General features: G+C 41.6%; 1 protein-coding gene across 1 annotated transcript in view; it reads right to left on the reverse strand.

Annotated features, from left to right (window-relative positions):
• LOC147737064 (uncharacterized) overlaps positions 1–20,360 on the reverse strand; it is a 398,800-nt gene that overhangs the window by 286,477 nt on the left and 91,963 nt on the right. The gene's annotated exons all lie outside the window — the stretch shown is intronic.

Genomic DNA, 20,360 nt, shown 5'->3' on the forward strand with positions numbered 1-20,360 from the left:
GCCTTCTCAAGGTAGAAGGCGCTGTAATAGGAATAATGAATCAGACATACATGAAATTGTATGTAAACAAATATGTGCCTTTCAGTTTTCTGGCACCACCAGACTCACATCTACACATGTAATTGAGCACCAGACTAAAGTGACTCCTCCCTGCATAAATATGTGCCATCAGTAATCGGGCTGATGGTTCCGCTGATGCCCACAGCAAATAAAATTTTGGGACTGTTGGCCTAAATTTTAACTGCTGAAGTTTCACGCAATTTCGCTGATGCGCACAGCTTATAATATTTGTGGATATTGCGCACTGTAAGCAGATCACTGAAGATCACCCTTAAGTAGTAACTAGGTCAAAACAGAGGGGGTCTTTTATGAGCCCCTGCATCACTTTTGCACCACCGGTGCGCCACTTTTTGTGACGCACCAGTGGCGTTAAAGATGTGCAATGTTGCGGCATATTTACGAAGTGAAACATTGCTGGAGTTGCGTCACTTTTGTGACACACTCCAGCAATGCGTCACTTTTGCGCCATACAGATCCGTCAGAAATACTGACGTATCTGTAACTCTTTGCGACATGATGCGTCATACAGTAAATATGCCGTATCAATCATGTCACAAGGAGGGCGCACTGAGAAGTGATGCATCGCCACTTTCACCAGCGGTGCGTCACTTCTCATAAATAAGGCCCATAGTACATACATAATACAAAATGTCAAAGCCCCTCCCTTCTTTTTGACATCTCCAGGAGTTCCTCCTCTCTCGTGGCTGAAGTGGAAGAAGGTTTTCACACATTATGCTTGTGTCTGTGGTACTTCCTTGTACTACCTCCCCAAAGTGAGTACTGTCCTTGAACGATATCACTTCGGGAGAAGAATGCAAAGGCAGGATGAGTTGGTGGAACAGTACATAACTACCTTGCAATGTTGGTGCAGCTTTAGAGGAGCGCTTAAGAGATCAGTTTATGTTGGGGTGCCCCCTCCACAAAACGAGACACGCCCTCTGGCAAAAAGACACGCCATCACTTCAAGAAGTGCTGACCATAGCCAAAAGTCATGAGCATTTAAAAGCGTGTGTTGAAATACGCAAAGACAATTCAGGTGATAACATTAATGTCAATGTGCTGGTGGATAGATTTGTTAAACCCAAATCGAGCACCACTTCAAAGCCCTTTAACACAAAGAACTTTCAAGGGAAGTGCTTCAGGTGTGGCAACTCCGGCCATATGGCCAAATTTAACCCGTTGTGTGCGTCAGACGTCCCCCGGCCATCCAACGTCACAGTGAGCATGTGCAGAGGATGGCCGGGGACCGTTTGAACTACGCCCAATCATTAATATGCCCGCACCGCTGTGAAATTCACGCCGCAGTAAACAGGTTAAAGACTGCCTAGGCTGGAAGGCCATGTGCAAAACTTGTGAGAGAAAAGGTCACGTCTTAAAGAGCTGCAGAACGGGCAACGAGCATAAAAAAGTCAGGGAAGTTGATCTTTATGAAGACGATTGAGAAGGAGTCAATATTCTCCCATTCAAAGGGAATGCTAGTGATGGCCCTCAGGAGCTAGTTTTGATCAATGATGCTCCAATGAGCATGCTCTTCAATTCTGGGGCCAAGATAACTCTATTCCCAAAAACATTTTATGAGCATAATCTGCTGGGCAAAGTCACCCTGTTGAAGCCAGACATTAGATCAAAATGTCAAGGTGGGGTGACTATTGAGTTGCTGGGTTATTTCTGGGGCACGATTGACTTCCAAGGGAAAGTCATCCCTGGTAAAATCTATTTCTTGGTGAAAGGGGACCAGCTCATAAGTTGGTTCCATCAACGTGATCTACATATCTGCCTTTATCCCAATGAGATCTGTCTGCCTAAAAGAATTACCACCAGTTGGGGTTTTTAGTAATGCTAATTGAGACTGGATCAAGGAATTCCCTGAGGTCTTTGCTGGCAGCTACATTCTCAGGCTCCAACACTTCTTATTCAGTGTCAGAGGACCCTCGGGCTGCTCTTTCATTTTACTTTTCCTTTCAACATGGGTACCACCATGTAGTGCCTTTTGCCAATCTTGGATCCTCCGGTGCACTGCCCTTCCACTGGAGCAAAGAAAAGGGGGGTGGCCAAAATTCAGGCCAAGGGGCTCAAGGGACCGCGCGCTGTCAGAGGTTACCAGCACATGACAGGTAGAAAACTGAAGCCTCAAACCAGCCCTGCCATCAACAACAGGGATCCTTCTCTTTCACTCTTTTGCACTGAAACTCTGGTTCTGTTGCAAATAGGGAACCAGCTCCTCCTTTTTGTCTGATGTCCAACGACGCCAGATGGAGCAAGCACGATGCTTTGGAGATGCCATTGATGGCGTGCTGGCGATCGCTGTCCAGCCTTGCTACTTTCTGGGTGCTGGGACTGTAGTTCCAAGACGTCTGCCCTTCATCTGTAGCTGTCACTGATGGGAATTAGGGCTCAGCTTAAATCATTGTTCTGCAGGTTATTATGACTCTTCCTTTTATTCTGGAAGATCCTGCAGAACCTGGTGATATAAAAACCTGACACAACTGTTAGTTTCCTTCAATATAGTACAAAAACAATTCATTGTATTTAACAATGGGACTACAGGTAGATGGCCTGCAACCTTCGAGGGAGTGGCCAGACGCCATGGGACTACTGTGATCTAGAATGCACTGTCACTCTCATAGAATACTAAGGCAAAGGCAGTACTTCTAGTCTCTTCAATTGGGAACTCTTCGTTATCCTCACTAACTTCAATGTGAGAGCATTATCCTCTGACATTCAAGTCTATCTGCTGAAAACTCTTTAAAAAAAAAAAAGGAAATGTTCCACACTTTTGCTCATAAATTTTACATTTGCTTGTACAGGACTGCAGACACTTCTAAAATGATTCTTCTTAATAAAAAGCACCTACATACCTACATTGTACGATTAGGACCATGCTCTCATGTTAAAAAGCCATTGTTCATGTTTATTGTTCATGTACAATTATCAAAGTATTGTTTCAAGGAAAGCTGCTCAGCATAGGCAGGTGTGTTGTTTTTCAACTCATGTTATAGGAGCAGCAGGAAAATCTAAAACTGCGAATATAACAGGGTTCTTATCTATAAAACAACATTTCCTTCAAAACATTTTTTCCCTAAGGATCACATGGGCATCTTCCCTCCGTTCTACTTTCATGATCCAGACTATGCAACATCAGCTCTAATAAGGACTCTCAGTTTATTTACACAGACTAGCTAATAAAAAAAACTAGCAATGCCCTTGCAAAACTTACAATAATGGTGTTATCATCTAAGACTTGTAGAACAAAACTACCCACATTTAATTCCCCTTAACCCCTTCCCAGCTCATGACGAGCTCAGCTCGTCATGCAGTACACTGGTCGTGTGCTTATGACGAGCTGAGCTCGTCATGAACAAAGATAAATCCCACTTTGCCGCACAGGAGGGGAAAACCTCTAGCAGCGATGTGGTTAAAGGTCAAAATAAGAGAACAACAATCTAAACTACTGATCCTGTCATAATTTCATCAAACAGGATGGGCAGCAATAAAACCTATATATTTATTCATTTTATTAATGCTAACAATATTTAAAACAGTATCACTGAATAGCCAATTAAATGTCTCATTGCTATTTCACAGACAATTTAGACAGGCTAAAAAAAAGATTGAGAAAAGGAGAGAGCAAAATACATATTAACTAGCCTTAATTTGTGGAGGAGCTACCCTCCTTCCTCCAGTTTGACAGTAGGGAAACCTGAAACAGGTTTCACTTTTGTCAACACTATCGACCCCTGTGTGTAGCAACTGGGCATAAACAAAGTTATAGGAGGTACATAGCCCTATTGAGAGGGCTAAAAATCCTTTTAGCAAATATACACATTTTGTTGCCTCAGCTTGTAAGCATTAGTGCTGTATAAATGTGGCAAAGCTTATCTGTTTAATCAACGTTCACATATACCATTATATCATTTTCTATTACATGAGTGCATAAAGTGCTTGTTTTTTGCCAAAAAAAAGGTAACACGCAGACCTTGCTCTGGATGCCATGCTATGCTTCTAAATATAGAGCTGACATTTAACTCTTCACAGCTGCTATTCTGTGTGTGTGCGCATACAATCCTATTCCGGTTTGTCAGTTTTAGAGTTAAGAAAATAACTTCTGCTGGTTGTATACATATTTTCAATTATAAGCAGTGTGCAGTATACTTTTGCAGCAATATAAAGGTCAGCTCTTTGTTTTATACCTAAATGTATGCATTTACTGAAGCCTAAGTCACTTTAAAAGCTACTGTAAATGGAACAAATGCTGTTTAAATAGTGAAATTTACCCAATTACGACTTTGACATTTGGGGCACTTAAAAATGAATATCCTGTCATTTTGTAACATATTAATCATCCTCAGAATGTTCTCTACAAATTGCAGAGATTGGACATTAGACATATCTCATGTAAATCCTTAGAAAAATTCGTTTTTTTTACGCCTTCGCAGAGTGAAATTCCATATGCAAATATCCTCATTATGTGATATACCACAACTTAAATTAAATTGTAATGCTAGGTCAGAGTATGAGTATTAAGCTTTATAAATATTAAAAAATGAATTTAAAAGCCCTTATTTTTTAATAATTGTTTTATAATTAATCATTTTTGATAATTCCATATATAAAAAGAAAGCTGCACCCCTTGCCTATCATATTTAAACACATTCATTCACAAGCCTAAGCACAGAAGCATAACTTGAAACATGACACATTTTTGCGCAACTTTTTTTAAAAGGACAATTAATATTATTATTTTTTTTTTAGCATCATAACCAAGAATGTGCTTATGTAAAAGACTTTAAAGAATGGAAATCCCTACCTTAAACGTTTTCCTCATATCTAAAATAATGAACCTGATTTTTGTAACTTTTGAACACAGCAATCTGAAATACAGGTTTCACCATGTGTGCTAATTGACAAAATCCTGGCTGAGTGAACATTTCTGTCTATTTGTGGCCTGCAAAAACGGCAGCTGTAGCTAAGATTTTTTTCAGTGTTGAAACGTAATCATGATGGCAGTCTATTTAAAACTGAGACATTTCTAGTTTTAAAATGTGTGTGCAGTCCAGCAAAATCCAATTTATTCAGATGATGTGTTTGCCTGTTAATATCTAACACAATGTATCTAAGGAAAATGCTGTATTTTTATTTTTTTTACTGCAAAACACACAATTTTGTTTTTGAGGCCTTTTATTCCTACTGAATGTGAATTCTACTTTTATCTTTTAAGCCTTGGCAGTTTGTACATATACATAGTTCCTTACTCTATAATTTAAATAGTAACATATAGTTATTTAGCATATCATATGATTAATTTCTGGATTTTTCTTTAATTTTTCCTTAATATTAATTAAATGACATTTTGCATAACAGACTGAAGACTTCAAGAAAAACCAACAACACATGCATTGAGCTCATTTTAGACATATACAGAAAGGGTCATACACTCAGAATCACATAATACAGCGCGCTTAAGGCTAGCCATTATTTCATAAATAGCGCAGTCGCAATGTAAAACCACGAACTACATAGACATTTAAACACACATTTAACCCTCAGATCAACACTGAGGACAGAAACAAAGGACAGCCCGCAGACTGTACTAAAACCAAACCATTTGTAAATACTAGTTGTAATTCATATTTACAAGAAAAGCTTCTCAATAGTATTCCAAAAGACTGCAAAAAAACAGCCCAACAGACTGTTTTATTTCCAAGAAGCCAACTTATACTCAATTCACTAGCTTTGTCTGGCAGAACACCAAAAAATCGCTCTGCATATCTCCATTCATAAATTTGCGCAGAAAAAAGGATCCTTGTATGTATTTTTGTACATATTTGAATTCCATGGGGATACAGAATCACCAAGGAAGAAATATGTTTTTATACCTAAACCTATTTAGATATTCCCTCAAGGGAGATGGCTAATTTAATTCACATCTCACTATGGTACCTCCAAAAAGCAACACATTCTTCGATGTGTGCTTGAAACAGGCATGCCAAAAAATAGTGCACAATATGCAGTATTATAAACCAAGTAGTGCTTAAAGTACTCTGCGTACGGTGCGCCGTTCAACTAATCAAAGTAGAGAAAAATCTCCTCATTACCTGCCTATATGAATTGCAATTCATATATTTTCTACAACATCATCATCAAAAGTTGGCCAACACATACTCAGATACTAAGCCACAGTAAGCGTTACTAAACTACCTTACCAATCCTAGGCATCAAGAGCTGCAGAACGACTCTTACCAAACAAATTGTTGTCCAAATTCTAACTGCCAAGTTCTGAATGACCTGACGGTCGTTTTTATTTTTATACTCACGCCAAAAAAAGGTTCTCAGTCAGGGGTGACATCATGTGGAGGATCAAAATCAGGAAGACCAGAAATATACCGGGCTGCAGAGACAGAGAATCCCCAGAATCTCCACGCACAGAGTACCTCCTTAGTAGAATCCTGTCCTGTCCTCCTCAGTAGATTTCGGTCTCCTGACAAGATCACACCCTCAGATAGCCACTTCTCTGATGAGTTCCACATTGGAGCGCCATCTGAAGAACATTGAAACCTGAAACAGGGGTCCCACTGATACTTGGTCTTTTTAAACCAACAAAGAAGAAATTGGCACAGAAGCTGAAATATAAAAGTACATTTTATTACCTCAAATGAGTCAGACTACGTCACACAGAAGCCTTAGCAACTGAATGAGGCAGTCTGAGGAGTACAGAAAACAGAGGCTTTAAATATGCTTTGGGTTACAGAGTAAGCATAAATGGAGGAGGAGCCCAATCAAAATTGTACACTGTGAAGTGACTAATAGTTAGGATGTTGAAAATAAATAGGTTTTTAGAGACTTCCTGAAGGACTGAAATTTAGTAGTTTGTTTCAGAATGGGAGGGAGTGAGTTCCAAAGAATGGGGCCTTTGTAGGAAAGAGCTTGACCTCCCTGTCAGGCTCTCCTGACCCTTGGACCCTGAAGTAACTGCTGACTACTGGAACGCAGGGAGCGTCCTGGACTGTAGAAGTTGAATTTTTCATTCAGATATTTGGGGCCAGTACCAAACAAAAACCTATGTATGGTGCAACAGATTTTAAATTTGACACGTTGCCTAACCGGCAACCAGTGAAATTTGGCCAGAAGGGGGCGTGAGGGGTTCCTAGGCTGGGCGTTGAGAACAAGTCTCACCGCGGTATTCTGGACCACTTGTAATCTATTTAGTTTTTCTTCATTGGCCGAGATGAACAAGACATTACAGTAGTCCAGCCTACTGACTACTAGTGTCTGGACAAGTGTTTTCCTGTAGTTATCAGGCAAGAATGGAAAAACACAACGTAAAAGTCCGATAACACGGAAACAGGATCTAGCAACTTGGCTTGTATGTTCTTTCGCAAATAGTGCCTGATCTAGCCGCACACTGAGATTTTTTACGGTCTGTTTTGGACTAGGTGCTGGTCCAAGGTCCAGGGGCCACCATTCTGGAGACCACAGGAGAGTGGCCTCTCCGAACAGCATGACCTCTGTTTTGCCTACATTGCACTGGAGGTAATTTGAGGCCATCCAGTCTGATACTGCCCTCATGCCGTCCGCAAAAGATTTTTGTATTGCGGGCGTGAGGGTCTGAAAAGGGAACAAAAGTTGGGTGTCGTCAGCATACGACACCGAGGTGAACCCGTATGCTCTTACAATGTCTGCCAAGGGGGCCACGTACACATTGAAGAGTGTAGGGCTTAGGCATAAGCCCTGTGGCACTCCCTTGGTGAGCTCCCTTGAGATGGAATAGTGGGAGCCCAATCTGACTCCTTGTAGGCGACCTGAGAGAAAACTCTCCAACCAGGACAGAGCCACGCCTCCTATGCCCACCTCCCTCAAACGACCGAGAAGTATCTCATGTGACACTGTGTCAAAGGCAGCGGATAAATCTAACAGCACCAGAATCATGGAGCCCCCTCCATCCAGTGCCATCCTGATGTTATCGGTCACTGAGAGGAGGGCAGATTCGGTGCTGTGATTGGGTCTAAACCCAGATTGAGAGTAGTCTAGACCCTCCGCTGTCTCGATGTAATTAGATAGATGGGTGTTCACATGCCTCTCGGTCATTTTGCTAAGGTATGGCAGGAGAGAGATGGGTCGGAGGTTTGAAAGATCTGTCCAAGGAAGTGCTGCGTTCTTACGAATGGGGTTCACCACTGCTTTCTTCCACTCCATAGGCACCTGTCCTTCCTTAAAAGAAAGATTTATAACTGATTGAATCTGCGGTCCAAGCAGAACGCTCAGGGAGGCAACCATTTTAGCAGGCAGAAAATCATCAGGGGACACCGATTTTATGTGGCTAATGAGGGATGGAAGGTCTAGATCACTAACTGCCGGAAAAGTCATAAGTGAATTATCCCCATATGTGGGCAGAATGGAGGGAGTTGAGATGTTGTTCCTTTGGCTGGAGGCCTTCGTTATTTTATCATAAATCATATTTATCTTGTTTTCAAAAAACAGAGAAATATCATCGCGTAGGGACTGGGAGAAGTCATCTGGACTTTCACAGGCTGCCGGTTTAGTAAATGCCTGTGGAATTTTATATAGTTCCTTAGAAGAGTTGCCCGCCTCTGCAAGTTGCTGCTTAAGACTGTTCTTCCTTGCCAGCTTTATGTTTTTGTAATAATTAGATTGGGCGTCTTGATATGCTTTCTTATTTTCCTTTGTTCGAGTTTTCCTCCATTTTTTTTCTATCTTTCTACATCCCTGCTTTTCGGTTCTTAGTGCTTCAGTATACCATATTTCTTGCTTAGAGGTGGGGTATTGTTTGTGTAGCTTTAAAGGGGCTAGTAAATCGATTGCCTCTATAAGAGAGTTGTTAAACTTAAGCAGTGCAGACTCCACGTTATCCTTTTCTATAAAAATAGGCTGTTTCCACACCCTCTGCAGCTCATCCACCGTGGCTTTATGCCACTGTCGACGCCAGATTGGCGGGAGAGTGTTTTTTTGTGAAGGTTTGTTCATGCCCAGTAGAGAGAATTCCACTAAAAAAGTGATCAGACCAATTTATCTGAACAATAGGTTGACACCGTACTTTGGAGCAGTTGGAAAAAAGTAGATCCAGAGAGTGACCCCCTATATGTGTAGGTTCCCTATTCTGTAATTCTAGACCTAGGGTGGATAAATCAGCAAGCAAGGATATGGTTTCTGGGTGCGTGGGGATGTCTACATGAATATTAAAATCACCAAGAAGAATAAAATCTTCCTTTGCTTTAAAATGTGGGGCTAATAGCTCCAAGAGGGAAAGGGTAAAACCCGGGTTAGGTCCCGGAGGACGATAAACTAGCGCTCCTTTCCAAAATGTTTTTGCGGCTGAGCTAATCTTAAAAATCATTATTTCTAGTAATGTACTATACTTTTGTTCTAGTATAGTGACTTTCAGGTGTTCTTTGGACATAATGGCTAACCCACCTCCTACTTTTTCAGGACAATCTAAATTTAAAAACTTATAGCCTAAGGGAACCCCTAGTGCTATAGCTGGGGCTGTGTGGGGTTTTAGCCAAGTCTCCGTTAGGAAGCATATATCTGGTTGCAATGTATGTACAAGGTCCCATACTTCAAGATAGTGTTTGGGAAGAGAACGAACATTCAAGAGAAAGCTTTTTATGCCACTTAAAAAAGTAGCTATCACTTTATTTTCCCTGTTGTTCAGGCTAGCGTGAGATGCTTGAAAATGGCAGTTTAAACATGAAAAAGGGCCTTCTGGACATGGCCAGGAGTTTTTTATACATCCTTTCAGCGGTGCTATCCGTAAATTTAATAAAGTTTGGGCGGAGTACCTGATTTTACATGTCCCTGCCAAAGATGGATTGGAAAGAGTAGAGGCCATAGCCCCTAGCCCCGTCCTGTCGCGGACGGGCGCAGACGGGCTGCTCTTCGGCGTGTCTTCGGCTGCGCGCGACCGCTGCGCGCTCGATAGGGGGCGAGGGCTAAATAGCCTTCAAGTGAAACCACTAGAGAGCTAACCACTCCAGGGATTGCCGGAAGTACCTGGCTCTCACCTGACTCGCCCGCCGCACAACGGTACTAGTTACCCTGTTGGAACGGGGCGGGCATGAAAGAAAGTTGAGCCGAGGCTTCCCCGCTGCCTTTAACAAGTGATTCCCCTCCTATTGATTCAGGTATGGAAAAACACAGTGGCACTCTACGAGTGCAGATTCTGGCGTGATTTCTATTCAACAAAACACAGAATAAATGGTTTTAAAAATCATCAAATCACAAATGCAGTGAGGTTAAACATTATTTGACTAGCACAGCATAGAGCGCAATTAGGCAATTTCTTGCAATACAGTGCTACTCTCCTCGTGTTCCACTTTTGTCCATTCATTAAGACTACATGTCACTTATGCACTTCTTTCACCTCCACAGGTGCAGAAAATCCGTAGTTTTCTTTTGCTCAACTTGACCATGACCAAATCACCAGTTTCTGTGTTACCTCTCTTTGAGGTGTTCTCTCCCTTGACACGAACACTACTTTCAAGCATCCACTGAGGAGTAACTTTAGTCTTTGGCACTCTTCTCCTCATCCTGTTAAACGAAATTTCATCATTGACACCATGTATAGCAGTGTTGTAATACCATACCATGTTATCCATGCTCCTCCGAACATCTTGATTCCCCTGAACAGTCATTTGCATGGTGCCTTTAATGACTCTATTTATACGTACCACCATGCCATTTCCCTGTGGATTGTATAATGATGTGCACACATGTCTTATGCCATTTCCCCATAAAAAAACCTCTGCATGGCATGGGAAATGAGTTGAGTGCCATTATCAGTCACCATAACACTAGGGAAACCCACTCTCTTAAATATAGTGTCTACATTCTTGATCACCGTACCAGTAGTGATGTTTCTAAGAAATTCCACAATGACCCGTCGCTAGTAGACATCCACCAGGACCACAGCAAACCGCTTGTCTCCAGGTAGAAAATCCATGGGGCCAATGAAATCCATACACACTTTCTCCCACGCTGCCCCTCTCTGATCTCCAGAAATAGAACCCATACCCTGTGAACCAATTTTGTTTTTTTTCTCACCCTCTGCACAAGCCACAGCTTTCTACCCACAATCTGACATCCTCATCTAATTCTGGCCACCAAAAACTGTCTTTGAGATGTTTCTTTGTAATGGTTTGTCCCAAATGACCTTCATGTCCCAGAAGCAACAACTTCTTTCTGAATACTTTAGTGGGGTACAAATCTTTCACCCCTTAAAACCAAGTCATCCATCACACCAATACTGAGCTCCTCCTGCAATTTGACAAAAATTCTTAAGGCTGGTTTGAGATCACTTTCACGTTTTCATCCTGACCTGATGGAACTTACCAACTCTTTATATTCATCATCGTTCTTGACTGCTTCATGCCACCCCCTTTTGTACCACTTTGTTCGCCATAAGTTGGCAGGGTATGCTCAGACGTGAGTCCCTTTCTCACTTTGCCACTGGATTCAAGCAAGCCGGGCTGAAGACGGCTGAAATGCCAGAAACTGGTCCTTGGAAGCTTGTTACCGGTCCAGGGAAGGCATGGCTTGGCAGTTCGGGCTGGACTGTTCCCATGAGGCACAGGGTCAGACTGATTTGCATATGGCCATGTATGAACTGGGGTGGCAGAGTGGGCTAAAGTACGGTAATGGATTAAACCCAGATCTCTTGACTGGGTGTGAGTGTTTGATTGGTTCAGATGCTCCGTCCATCGCCACCCCTTTTGTACCACTCAACCTTGGTCACAGATTTAAATTTATTTTCAAGCACAACCTCTACACTGGCTACAATACATACAATTTCCTCATAATTCTCTTCATTCCCTTCCACACCCAGTGGTATTCTTGATAAACAGTCCGCCTGAACATTTTTCCATCCTGATGTATACTCAAGTTTATACATATACTCTTGCAGCCTGTCCGCAAACCTCATTAATTGCCAAGAGCCATTACTTGCCCCACCTGGACTCAACATTCAGATAAGAGGCTTGTGGTCCGTTCTTAAGGTAAAGCGTGCACCCCACAAATAGGTACGAAAATAGTGAAAACCCCATGCCGCAGCTAAAGCCTCTCTGTCAATTACGAAAAAAACACCACTGGGTATGGGCTCCCAACACAAAGGCCAAGCCACTGACTACTGTCAAACAAAGAAAATGCCAATACTGTTCTCCTTATTCCTAATCCAAATTGCGTACACATACGACTTGAACAATATGTGTCATCACAGCTTATTTCCAGAATGAATCTTTTATTATTTTATCTTTTCAATTTTTTTAGTTCATTGCTTTTGTTGAATTTTCACCAATTTCATATTTCAGAAATCACTGTACAAAACATACAAAAACATTAATCAAATATTGTTTTTAAAAAACATTACCCTCTCATCATTCATAATCATACTCACACTGACTTCATTCCTCAGTCGCACTGTCTTTCATCAACACACACACCACAATGTTATTTACACTTCAATTGTATAATTCACAAAAAGCCATAGACACTTTAGTTTCTCATTTTTACAAAGTTTGAAAGAGCAATCAAATGATCTTATGGCTCTATATAAAGGTCTACACGTTTCGAACTCGCAATTAGTTCTGGAGTTCTCTTCAGGACCATCAGCTGTGAAGAAAAGGGGGGAAACCTTTCTTTAGTGCTTAATGTTCTCTCACATGAATGAAAAGAACAAGTTACTTACCTTCGGTAACGCTTTTTCTGGTGGATACAGTATCTGCTTGTGGATTCCTCACCTTGTGACTATCCCCCCTACGTCAGCATCGTTCGGAAAATTCTTTTGCAGCACGCCGCCGTGGTCGACGTCCTAGGAGCACGGCATTGTGCGCAACTCCACCTGACATCACTGACTCCTTATTAGGCCTACGTCGGCGTGATGACATAAGTTCCGCCCTTTTTTCCGTGCCTTTGGATTTGAGTTGATCTTTAGTAGTGTTAGTGGCAGCTAGCTGAATAGCTTTTAACAAATCTTCTTTAGGTTGAACACCACTCTCCGAAATAGTGTACCCCAAATAATCTACTTCTTTAAATAAAAACTTGCATTTATCCTTCCTTAATGTCAGTCCTGCTATGTCTATGATCTCCAGAACCTTTGCCAAAGTTCTGTTATGTTCTGCTTTGTCTTTCCCAGTTATAAGGATATCATCTTGGAAATAGTGAGTGTTCTTGAGTAAACTGTGAATCATGCACTGGAATTCATTAGCGGCCGATGCGAGTCCAAAAGGAAGACTCTTGAATAGGAAGACACCCTCCATTGTAATCCTGAGGCAACATAACTTGATGGTACGCTGACCTTAAATTTAATTTAGTGGAATATTATGCACAACTATGCTTTGATTCAAAGACCTGATGTCAACAGAAAAACAAAGTTTACCATCCCTCTTCTTAGTGATTACCACTGGAAAAATCCACTCTGAGACTTCTATGGGTTCTATAACATCTTGTTTCTGCATGTCACTCAACATCTCCTTAACCTCATCCCGAATGGAGATAGGAATCTTCCTCAACCCATCTCTGACCGGCTGAGCATTATCCTTAAGTTTGATCTTATGCACATACCCCACCAATTTTCCTGAATCCTCACGAAAAACTCCTTTGTACTTGGTTAAGATGGCATCAAGCATAACACAAACCTCCACCAACATCACTAGTTCCGTAGACCTGGGATCTATGACCACATCAAATCATGCTGTTGTACACAGCCTAAGATAGCAGAGCCGTCATTTGAGACATATACACTTCCCATTGCACTCCTCCCCTTAAATTCACACTTAGTTTCCATTAAGCCTTTGATGGAATATGGATCCTCCAACAATTCTACAGCAACCCCATTCACCAAGAAGGTTGCTTTAGATCTCTGTAATTTGTTCAAAGATTCGTCTTCAACACACAATCATATGTCAGGAGCAACATAACCTTCATCAACAAAAATGAATATTTTTTGAAAGGTCTTTGCAAATTCAACTTAAATTACTTTTTTTGCCACACTTTCTGCAAATTTTATCTCTAGTGTAACATCCTACATATTCCGCAGCATGACCCATACTACCACCCCTATAACACCCATTAAATTTGTTTGTTGTTCCCTACAGATTTAGATTTAGATTTGATTAAACTAGGTATGGCATCACTCTTTTGCTTTACTTTGTGCTCACTGTCTTTTTGGCCATCCTTCTTTCCTACAACTTTACATTGTCATCTCTTTTTGTCTCTAAATTGTGCATTTCTCTCATACATTTGTCAGATTCTTCAACAATTTTTATTTTTTGATAATCAACTTTATTGGTTTTTTAAACATGAAGAAACATAATACCAGCAGTAATCAGAGGCAATGACACAAAGCAAGGATATGGCATCTGTAGGATAGTAGGGGCTGCTTTCTATGGTTACCCCCACTTTTTGAGGTGATTCTCTGGTTTTTCAACTTTAGACTGGCTGTGGCCCTGCTAATCAGGACCACAGCCTAGCTGTTCTCTCTCTAAATTGTAACCATGTACTTTAGGTACATACCAGATTGGGTATTGGGTCACCTTTGTGAGTCCCTGTATAGTCTACCATAGGTACCAAGGACATAGGTGCATCCAAGGCCTACCAGGGGCTGCAGCACCCCTGGCTGGCTCTCCAAACTGACACCACAGGTCTGTTAACACAGCCTGGGTAAGGTGGTGTAATCACCTCTTACTTAGATAAAGTATCCCTATATATATATATATATATATATATATATATATATTCACTGACAAAACCATAGGTTTCACACCAGTTATAGTTAGCTGAACATTTTACTCATACAAAACCATTGAAATTCCCACGTTATAGTTAGTTGGACTCACTATAACTCGCGCGCCCGCAATCCACTGCTGATGATGTCACATATTACATCATTCATGACATGGTCAGTGACATCACTGATGACATCTCAAATGACATCACTGATGACATCACATATGACATCATCCAGTGAATGTGTGTTTCTGAAAAGTAAAAATATGTTTTATATATTGAAGAATGAGTGGATGTATGAGTGACAGGATGAAGGATTTAGTAGGTGTGTGACTGTATGAGTGAGTGATTAAATGTGTCTTACTGAATGCATTGGTTAGTGACTAATCTGTTTGAATGTGTGCATCAGTATGTCTGTTGTTGTGTAAGCTGCTGCATGTGTTGATCAGTAGCTATATGAGTGGCTATATGGGTTATTGATTAGTTGCCCAAGTATTTGTATGTGAGGCTGAGTGTGTGTGTGGGTGGCTGGGAGGTGTGTGACTCTGTGCATAGATGTGTGAGCAGTTCATTCACTTGGTATATGGGTTCAAGAGTGCATGTGGAAAGAGCTGTATGGGCGGTTGACTGTGTGCATGGGTGTGTTGGTGAGTGAATGGATATCTCAGTGCTACATGTCCAAGTAAGTACATATATAAAACACAGTGCATGTGAGAGTTGGCATATATAAATGACTATATATGAGAGCCTGTGATTGCATAAGTGACTGTATGGATCAATGTGTACTTCTATCAGTGATTGTAAAAGAGAGTAAGTATGTGTTAATCTATGTTTGAATAAGTAAGGTTTTGTGTGTATAACTGTATAGATGAGGAAATGGGAGTGTGATTTTCTTTGCATGACTGACTAGGTGTGTTAGTAACTCTATGAATGAGTGGCAGTGTGTGAGTGTCTGTATAGGTGTATGAGTGCATATAATAGTGTTGTATTGATGACTGACTGTATGTATGAGTGATTGTATGTGTGAATGAGTGGATATGTGTGTAGTCTTAGGAATCAGTGAGTGCGTATGTAGTAACTGGTATTGGTGTGTCAATGGTTTCTGGAATGGTAGTCTGTATTTAACACTGGATGTATCAAAGGTTAGATTAGAGTGTGAGGAGGTGCATCGTATTATCACATGAATGATGTCATCAGTGATGTCATCAGTGATGTCATTTGAGATGTCATCAGTGATGTTATCAGTGATGTCATTTGAGATGTCCTCAGTGATGTCATCAGTGATGTTATTTGTGATGTCATCAGTGATGTCACTGACCATGTCATGAATGATGTACTATGTGACATCATCAGCAGTGGATTGCGGGCGCGTGAGTTATAGTGAGTCCAACTAACTATAACGTGGGAATTTCAATGGTTTTGTATGAGTAAAATGTTCAGCTAACTATAACTGGTGTGAAACCCATGTTTTTTTCCAGTGAATTTCAAAGATTTTTAAAATGCTAATTCCTAACTATAACAAATGTGAAACCTATGGTTTTTTCAGTGAATTTCAAAGGTTTTTTAAATGCTAATTCCTAACTATAACGATTGTGAAACCTCTGGTTTTTTCAGTGAATTTCAAAGGTTTTTTAAAAGCTAATTCCTTTGAATATCAAGTTTGTAACCTACGATTTTTAGTGGTTTTTTTATTAGCTGTTTTGTATAACTGTTAATTAATATTAATTTATTTAAAAAAAATATTTTTTCAATGTATTTTTCTTTTTTTTATCATTTTTTCCTGGGGCGCTCAGGGTGCGCGCACCGGTAAGCTTACCCGTATCATTTTGTCTTGGAGCGCTCAGGGTGCGCGCACCGGTAAGCTCACCCGAGAGCGCAGCGAGAGCGCCATTTCTGCATTCGTAAAAAAAAATATGTATGAAAACTAAATAATAATGGAAGACATTCAGTACCAGACTTATAAAAGTAGTATTTTTGATTTTCAGAATGGAAATGATTTTGCATTTCCGTAAAGCTAGCAAAACGTCATTAAGGCGCGCCGCGTAAGTGCCCACGGAAGCGCCCACGTTCGTGCTGCGTAAGCGCCCCCGGAAGCGCTCCGGTGCGCGCAGCATAAGCGCGTCAAGTCATGTGACCTTAAAATAACACTTTTCATTGGTTGCTAACAGTTTTTTTTACAAAGAATAAAAACCCCACCCATTTCCTTCACTTCTTCTTTCACTTTTGTGACTGCAATACCTGTTTTTTTCTGCTCAACCTTTTTGGGATTATGATGGCTGCTAGACCCACCAGTAGCAGTGAGGACTCGGATGAGTTCATACAGGAAGAGGCTCCTCAGCCCAGGGTGAAAGAGCACTTCATTTGGAAGTTTTCACAATACCAGCTGATAAAAAAAAGGTGAATGCTCCAAAGGTGGAGTGCAGAATTTGCCATACTGTCCTTTCACGGGGTGACCCTACAAGGAAATACAATTTTGGAAATTCGACCATGATTCGGCACGTTGAGAGGAGGCACCCCCAGAACTATGCCCGGTAGAATGTCAGAGCTCTGGCACGAGATGCTCCAAGGGATGGTGCTTCAACTTCGACTGGAGGACCAACTGCATCATCGGTGAGGGGGCGACCTGAACAGCTGATTCCTAATATTCCTCCTGTTTTTGATGGCATCACAATCAAATGTAAAGACTGTGATGAACTACTTTGTTACGGTGAACAAAGTATTATGAACATTGTCCGAACAAGAGAAAACCACCGCTGCCGTCCCCAGCCCTAATTTTGACTTTTTTTTTGCTCCTGTTGAGCAGTTTGACATTCCCTGTTTTTGTTGAGAAAAAAACGGAAAAAGAAGAAAAAAAAATAGTTCAAAAAGAGTAACTGAAGTGGAGTGCAGTGAGAGAGGAAAGGAGAATGCGTGAGAAAGCAAAGAAAGGGACGAGAGATGAAGGGAAGTGAAGTAGGGGGACTGAAAGAAGGTGAGTGTGGGAGGTGAGTGAAGAGAAGGAGAGTGAACATGGGGAATGAGGATAAGTGAAGAAAATGAAATGTAGTAAAGGAACGGGTGTGTGGAAGGGTAAGAAAAGAGCAGTGATGTTGAGGAAAGAGTGGAGATACAGACTGGATAAAGGCAAGTGAGTGTGAGACAAGGTGAGTAAGGGAGTGAACAGACAGAGAAAGTGAAAGAAAAAGTGAGAGTAGAGGACTGAGTGAGGGAGGAAAGAAACATAAGTGAGGGAGTGTGGCTGTGTTATAGGGAGTGAGCGTGATAGAAGAGGAGTGAGAGACTAAGGGGTCAGCGAGAATGAGGCTAACAGAGAGAGAATGAGGGAAGGGGAGTGTAGAAGTAAGAGAACAGAGGGAGTAAGAGAAGGAGTTAGTGAAGTGGAGTAAGGAGAGTAAGGGAAGAGAAAAGAGTGAAGGAGCAAAAGAAGGAAAGAGACAGGAAGGAAAGTAAAGGAGAAGGTCTGAAAGAAGGTGAGTGTGGGAGTATGGCAGAGTTATAGGGAGTGAGCGTGATAGAAGAGGAGTGAGAGACTAAGAGGACGGAGAGAATGGGGGTAACAGAGAGAGAGTGAGAGAAGGGGAGTGAGTAAGTTAGAGGACAAAGGGATTGAGAGAAGGAGTTACTGAAGTGGAGTAAGGGGAGTAAAGGAAGGTAAAAGAGTGAAGGATGGGAAGAGAGAGGAAGGGAAGTAAAGGAGAAGGTTTCAAAGAAGGTGACTGTGGGAGTATGGCTGAGTTATAGAGAGTGAGCGTGACAGAAGAGGAGTGAGAGACTAAAGGGACGGAGAGAATGAGGCTAACAGAGAGAATGAGGGAAGGGCAGTGTAGAAGTAAGAGGACAGAGGGAGTAAGAGAAGGAATTAGTGAAGTGGAGTAAGGAGAGTAAGGGAAGGGAAAACAGTGAAGGAGTGAAGGAAGGGAAGAGAGAGGAAGGAAAGTAAAGGAGAAGGTCTGAAAGAAGGTGAGTGTGGGAGTATGGCTCAGTTATAGGGAGTGAGCGCGATAGAAGAGAAGTGAGAGACTAAGAGGACGGAGAGAATGGGGTAACAGAGAGAGAGTGAGAGAAGGGGAGTGAGTAAGTTAGAGGACAAAGGGATTGAGAGAAGGAGTTACTGAAGTGGAGTAAGGGGAGTAAAGGAAGGGAAAAGAGTGAAGGAGCGAAGGATGGGAAGAGAGAGGAAGGAAAGTAAAGGAGAAGGTTTCAAAGAAGGGGACTGTGGGAGTATGGCTGAGTTATAGAGAGTGAGCATGACAGAAGAGGAGTGAGAGACTAAAGGGACGGAGAGAATGAGGCTAACAGAGAGAGAATGAGGGAAGGGGAGTGAGTAAGTTAGAGGACAGAGGGAGTAAGAGAAGGAGTTACTGAAGTGGAGTAAGGGGAGTAAAGGAAGGGAAAGGAGTGAAGGAGCGAAGGATGGGAAGAGAGAGGAAAGGAAGTAAAAGAAAAGGTTTCAAAGAAGGGGACTGTGGGAGTATGGCTGAGTTATAGAGAGTGAGCATGACAGAAGAGGAGTGAGAGACTAAAGGGACGGAGAGAATGAGGCTAACAGAGAGAGAATGAGGGAAGGGGAGTGAGTAAGTTAGAGGACAGAGGGAGTAAGAGAAGGAGTTACTGAAGTGGAGTAAGGGGAGTAAAGGAAGGGAAAGGAGTGAAGGAGCGAAGGATGGGAAGAGAGAGGAAAGGAAGTAAAAGAAAAGGTTTCAAAGAAGGTGACTGTGGGAGTATGGCTGAGTTATAGAGAGTGAGCATGACAGAAAAGGAGTAAGAGACTAAAGGGACGGAGAGAATGAGGCTAACAGAGAGAGAATGAGGGAAGGGCAGTGTAGAAGTAAGAGGACAGAGGGAGTAAGAGAAGGAATTAGTGAAGTGGAGTAAGGAGAATAAGGGAAGGGAAAACAGTGAAGGAGTGAAGGAAGGGAAGAGAGAAGAAGGAAAGTAAAGGAGAAGGTCTGAAAGAAGGTGAGTGTGGGAGTATTGCTCAGTTATAGGGAGTGAGCGTGATAGAAGAGGAATGAGAGACTAAGAGGACAGTGGAGATTTTTAAGAAAGCACCAATCATTTCTGGTTTTTCAAGGGCCCTGATTCTCAACCGCTTTTTTTCATAATCAAACTGCCATTTCATTTCCACAACTCATCTGACTAGAAGCACATCTACCTTCAAGATGCCAAAAGTCTGGTTTGTGGGTCATAGCTATGTCCACTGGAGTCAAAAATACGCAGCTAACAGAGGTATTTACAACCTTGATTTACCAAATGTGGACATTGTATGGATTGGACAGAGAGGATTGAGAAGTCACCAATTGATACCATTGGTAAAATCCTTTATGCATTTACCACACCCTGACCTTATAATTGTGCACTGTGGTGGAAATGACCTAGGCACTTTGACTGGAGTAGGTCTGGAAATGCTTTTAAAGGACATCTTTGGGCAATTGATGTCACTTTTTTCAAAAACTGCCTTGGTATTTTCTAATATATAAACAACACAAGAAAACTGGTGGTCTAATAAGAGAAAGGAAAAATATATATATATACACAGAACAGAAGTAAGCACAAGACCCGCA

The sequence above is a fragment of the Lissotriton vulgaris genome, chromosome 1_1 (genome assembly GCF_964263255.1).
Source record: "Lissotriton vulgaris chromosome 1_1, aLisVul1.2, whole genome shotgun sequence".
NCBI classification, from domain to species: Eukaryota; Metazoa; Chordata; class Amphibia; order Caudata; family Salamandridae; genus Lissotriton; species Lissotriton vulgaris.